The sequence below is a fragment of the Rhynchophorus ferrugineus genome, unplaced genomic scaffold, assembly GCF_030347505.1.
Source record: "Rhynchophorus ferrugineus isolate W39M unplaced genomic scaffold, kcgeb_rfMv2 rfM567, whole genome shotgun sequence".
Lineage (NCBI taxonomy): Eukaryota > Metazoa > Arthropoda > Insecta > Coleoptera > Curculionidae > Rhynchophorus > Rhynchophorus ferrugineus.
In genome coordinates, this window is record NW_027473144.1 from 26,373 (window position 1) to 32,500 (window position 6,128).

At 44.3% G+C, this 6,128-nt stretch overlaps 2 non-coding genes across 2 annotated transcripts; both read left to right on the forward strand.

Annotated features, from left to right (window-relative positions):
- The first annotated feature begins 2,949 nt into the window (after window positions 1–2,949).
- Window positions 2,950–4,939, forward strand: LOC143206161 (small subunit ribosomal RNA). Its single transcript, XR_013008166.1, has one exon. It is a non-coding gene; the product is annotated as a small subunit ribosomal RNA (ribosomal RNA).
- Window positions 4,940–5,648: 709 nt separating this feature from the next.
- LOC143206160 (5.8S ribosomal RNA) lies at window positions 5,649–5,803 on the forward strand. The gene has a single exon (XR_013008165.1). It is a non-coding gene; the product is annotated as a 5.8S ribosomal RNA (ribosomal RNA).
- Window positions 5,804–6,128: the final 325 nt, after the last annotated feature.

Below are 6,128 nucleotides of genomic sequence, written 5' to 3' on the forward strand. Positions count from 1 at the left end.
AGCACGCCGTTAGCGAAGGTACCAAAGCAGTCACCAAATATACCAGTTCTAAGTAAATTAATTCACATACCTATGTGTGTTTCAATATACTACTTACCTGCAAAATCGGTTCTTTTCAGAACCACAATTGGATATACATTTTAAAAAATGAAATGTTAAACAGTAGCTGACATTTTATAAAAACAGAATTTTCAGATATATATATATATATTGTAGTTATTGTATTGAATTATATTATATCATTATAATCTGTTATATAGTAAGTATATAGAATAAGTTTTGTAAAAATGGTACGGCCCGAGATTGTTATTTAAAAATAAGGTAAAGTATTTCTGGAGTGACTTCGAAAATATGTGTATTCATTTTTATTACGTTTATGACTATATGATAATTAATTTATTTTTCCTAACTGTGGCTAATTGTGGATTGTGGCTAATTTCTACACGATAAGTATTAATCACGGGAACGTCTCGAAATGAACAAATAGGAACTGTAATTAATCAAGAATTTAGAATGGAACTATCGTCCTAATATAATGAGGATCGTCAAAGAGAAGATACTTTTTTTTTCGTTTACTAGGTTGACCTTGCTTGGGGACAGTGGAACTCAGTGGAAAATCGCTGATGGTGGGTGAGGAGGATAGGCCTGTGGTCAGAATCGATATCTTGGAGTACTTGCAGGTCAGAGGCTTGATTCGAATTTTGATAGATAAAAAAGTCAATTATTGTCGGTCGATTGGAGGAGTAGTGAGTTGGTTCGCTTGGAGCAATAAGCCCAAGTTCCAACTCATCTATTATCCCGGCCGATAGTAATTCTTCCAATAGCTGTGTGGTTGATGGCGTTGAAAATGGCCTGAAAATCTCCTTGGTCATCTGAATATGTTCCGAAGAGTATTTCGCCAATGGAGATCGGGTTCGTGTTCTAGTGGAATCCAGACCAGCCAGACGACTGTTATCTTGAGTTCCCCGTACATGAGTGGGGGGAGGAATTGGTCTTTTGGGTTTGGTTGTTTTTGGAGTAGGTCGGCACTTGCATCCCGAGTAATTTGCGGTGTATGGTTCTCAACAGTTGGTGCATTTCGGCGGGGAATTTCTGTCTTTGGGACTTGACGTAGGCCGGAGTGGCTTTACAGTTGGCCGATGAATGACCGTAGAATTGGCAGTTAAAACGTTGAACGCGCCTGCCGTTGCCGCGCTGGGCTTGGACTTTTACCACCTGATTCATTAGGCGGTCGACCGCGAAGATACGGCGTTCCTCTCGAGGAACCGACCAACATGGATTGGATTGAAACCGAGCTTCATGAGCGCGGTTCGGACTTCGAGTTACCATTACGTCGAGAGAGAAATATAATATATTAGCTGACCCCGCAGACACTCCGTACCCTGTACTCAATGGATAAATAAAGGATTCATTCTATCAAATTCTTCGTTCAAATCACTTTCGAATCATCCTTAGGAACATTCTGATATCGGAAAACCTTATCCGTAGTCGATAAACGATATCTAACGGATGAATTATAGAAAATGGCCAATAAGCGGCAAATATCCGATCGTAAGGGTGCACCATCGTTTCGGCGAATCATTCTTTTGGAATCTTACGTTCTACAAGCAAAACATTTATTCATAGGTATATACCGATAATAACGAACGGGCCGACGTAACAACCTAAAATGTCCTGAAATACGTGAGAACAGTTTTACTCCGATCGCCGTATCGATATGTGACAGTATCCATCCTATGAAGGATCTTTACATTCTACTAGCATAATTTTATGGATCGGAATTTTCCGACTTTTAAAGAACGTGATCGGCAGTCTAGAAACGGCCTGAGGACGTATTAACACGAGAGGTTAAAATTATTGCTTTAGAAGTTCACGTTGTCTAAAGCTAAAGTTTATTCATCGGAACATTCCGATAATAACGAGAACGGGCAGACGTAAAAACGAAAAATTTGCGCAACGTCCGTATAAACGATCTGTTCTAAAACACCCATACATTTCCGATAGCTGGCGAGAGACCCGCGCTTAAATCGTGTGCGCTTCTACGTGGGGCGATACGAGAGACGGATACGACGGGTCGGGTCGACCGGCGCTGTGACACTTTTACCGAGTGGCTTTTGATCAGCGAAGGTGGTATTACATATTATATGTTAATATATAAGATCCGAACCGTATTTTTTTATTTATCTAAATAAAAAGCGTATTTCGTCGTGTTATTATATATTCGTAACGCTCTCGCGATTTTGTATCGTCGTTTCGTTGTTCTTCCTGGTCGGTTTTTTTCGATATATCGGGAAGCGTACGACGACGACGACGGTATCACTGCGAGATCGCGAATTCGGCGGGAACATTCGGCTTCGTTAGAAGAAGATGATCCACGATTCATATGCGATTGGAATTATTATTTTTATGGACGTATCGGTTTTTCATCGGAACGTTCATAAAACAGCAACACATTTTGCGATAGCTCTCTGCTCTCCGAGCGAGAATAAAATAAAAAATCACGAAACGTTTCTCGTACGAGGTTTCCTTGTCGCTTTATATATTTCTATCTAGCGAAGGGTTCGGAGAGAATGTTTTTCGAGGTCTTATAAACGCCGAACGATATTTTGCGGCATCCAATTTTCGACGTAGTCGACGATCGTCGTCGATAATCGAGATAATTGGGTGCCTAGTCGATCGGTTGTGTATAAAAAAAACAAAAGATGTGTCTAAGATGATGATATCGTTTTGTTTTATTAGACAACTAATATTAAAATGTAAGAGCGTGGCGCCTCGGACCGGTTTTTCCGTCGTCTAGGCGCGCTATCATGCACCTCCTTTTTATTAGTCGTCGATATATATTATATATCGTCGTCTTACGCACACGTTTCTTTATAAGTCAAACTTATAAAATAAACTGTGTCTGTATTTGTTTTATCTGCTTCGTGTCGATAAAATAATAAGAACAGTTCCCTGGTTGATCCTGCCAGTAGTCATATGCTTGTCTCAAAGATTAAGCCATGCATGTCTCAGTACATACCGAATTAAGGTGAAACCGCGAAAGGCTCATTAAATCAGTTATGGTTCCTTAGATCGTACCCACAATTACTTGGATAACTGTGGTAATTCTAGAGCTAATACATGCAAACAGAGCTCCGACCAGAGATGGAAGGAGTGCTTTTATTAGATCAAAACCAATCGGTTTCGGGTTCGCGCTCGTCATCGTACAACTTGGTGACTCTGAATAACTTTAAGCTGATCGCACGGTCTCGCACCGGCGACACATCTTTCAAATGTCTGCCTTATCAACTGTCGATGGTAGGTTCTGCGCCTACCATGGTCGTAACGGGTAACGGGGAATCAGGGTTCGATTCCGGAGAGGGAGCCTGAGAAACGGCTACCACATCCAAGGAAGGCAGCAGGCGCGCAAATTACCCACTCCCGGCACGGGGAGGTAGTGACGAAAAATAACGATACGGGACTCATCCGAGGCCCCGTAATCGGAATGAGTACACTCTAAACCCTTTAACGAGGATCAATTGGAGGGCCAGTCTGGTGCCAGCAGCCGCGGTAATTCCAGCTCCAATAGCGTATATTAAAGTTGTTGCGGTTAAAAAGCTCGTAGTCGAATTTGTGTCTCGCGCCGCCGGTTCATCGTTCGCGGTGTTAACTGGCGTGTTTTTCGCGAGACGTCCTGCCGGTGGGCTTAGTCGTGTCGCGTCGCCGTCGCGCGTGCGTTTCGGCGTGCGTGTTGTGCGCGTCGTGGTTACGACGGCCCAACTCAATCCTGCCGCGGTGCTCTTTACTGAGTGTCGAGGTGGGCCGGCACGTTTACTTTGAACAAATTAGAGTGCTCAAAGCAGGCTAAAATTTCGCCTGAATACTGTATGCATGGAATAATGGAATAGGACCTCGGTTCTATTTTGTTGGTTTTCGGAACCCCGAGGTAATGATTAATAGGAACGGATGGGGGCATTCGTATTGCGACGTTAGAGGTGAAATTCTTGGATCGTCGCAAGACGAACAGAAGCGAAAGCATTTGCCAAAAACGCTTTCATTGATCAAGAACGAAAGTTAGAGGTTCGAAGGCGATCAGATACCGCCCTAGTTCTAACCTTAAACGATGCCAGCTAGCGATCCGTCGACGTTCCCTAATATGACTCGACGGGCAGCTTCCGGGAAACCAAAGCTTTTGGGTTCCGGGGGAAGTATGGTTGCAAAGCTGAAACTTAAAGGAATTGACGGAAGGGCACCACCAGGAGTGGAGCCTGCGGCTTAATTTGACTCAACACGGGAAACCTCACCAGGCCCGGACACCGGAAGGATTGACAGATTGAGAGCTCTTTCTTGATTCGGTGGGTGGTGGTGCATGGCCGTTCTTAGTTGGTGGAGCGATTTGTCTGGTTAATTCCGATAACGAACGAGACTCTAGCCTGCTAACTAGGCGCTTTTTGACATCCTAAAGGCCCGCCGGCCGCGTTGCTTTCGGGTTTCGCGGTTCGTGCGCGGTTTTTTACTGTCGGCGTACAAACTATTCTTCTTAGAGGGACAGGCGGCTTCTAGCCGCACGAGATTGAGCAATAACAGGTCTGTGATGCCCTTAGATGTTCTGGGCCGCACGCGCGCTACACTGAAGGAATCAGCGTGTCTTCCCTGGCCGAGCGGCCCGGGTAACCCGCTGAACCTCCTTCGTGCTAGGGATTGGGGCTTGCAATTGTTCCCCATGAACGAGGAATTCCCAGTAAGCGCGAGTCATAAGCTCGCGTTGATTACGTCCCTGCCCTTTGTACACACCGCCCGTCGCTACTACCGATTGAATGATTTAGTGAGGTCTTCGGATCGACACGCGATGGCGTTTCGGCGTCGTCGATGTGTAGGAAAAGATGACCAAACTTGATCATTTAGAGGAAGTAAAAGTCGTAACAAGGTTTCCGTAGGTGAACCTGCGGAAGGATCATTACAGTGTGTTGTTTATGCCTATATATATATAATAGGTAAACGTACAAGTCTGTAAAAATCATTGTCGAACGTTAAAGAGCCATCTACGAAGTTCGGAAGTTCCGATCGAATTTCGACGTCGTCAACGTAGCTGTTTTCGGGTACCTATAATATATGGTTTTAAAAGATGTACGCCCGAAAGCGGAGATATATACGATGAAGATGTTGTTATATAGGACGACGAGTAATAATCGTCGGCCTACGACGGATTTCGTTATAAATGGACAAATCGAGCGCAAAATAAAACGATTTTGCCAATTATATTTCTAATCGACGTTTCGATCCTCATATCGACGAACATATACGATGATCGGTAATGTGATTAGTTTACGAAAATCTTATCACCCTTCGTTTGTTTCATTCCAAAAGGGTGAGATTTAGTTTACGAAAATATTGCCAAACTATGATCAGCGTATGCTCTTTTGTTGTCGTACGAGGTGAGACGACGAAAATTTACAACGAACGTCACCATTTCGAGTAGTCTGTCTCCGCTCCTCTCGTTGTGTGTAGTGGAGAAGACGAAAATAAACCGTAAGAGCGTTTTAAAGTCGACGGCGGCTGCGAAAGGGGCGCAAGCGCTGTCTATGACGTGAGCGCGCGTCGTCGTCGTCGTCGTCGTCTTATAATAGAAACGTTTCGATATGCGTTTAAAACCTAACTTAAAAAAAGATTACCCTAAACGGTGGATCACTTGGCTCGTGGGTCGATGAAGAACGCAGCTAATTGCGCGTCAACTTGTGAACTGCAGGACACATGAACATCGACATTTCGAACGCACATTGCGGTCCTGGGATCTCATACCCGGACCACTCCTGGCTGAGGGTCGTATCTCATTTCAAGACTGCTCGGATTTTCTTTGATCTTCGCGATCGACGAGAAATGTCTGAGCGTGCTGAGCGTATAAGCGCGATTCGATCGCGACGTTCTAAAACGTGACAGCGGACCCGTACGTGTGACCTAACTCTCTCGTACGGGTCGTACGAATATGAAAGGGATGAGACGTGTTTAAAACGGTCGTTCGCACGTTTTTGTGATAAACGTAGCGCGCACCATTAATACGATCGTCGTATCCGATAAAATTAGTTTTTAATCGACGTCGGATCGTAGGTGCGTTGTCTCTCGAATACGAGGAGAAAAACACCGTTTTTCGA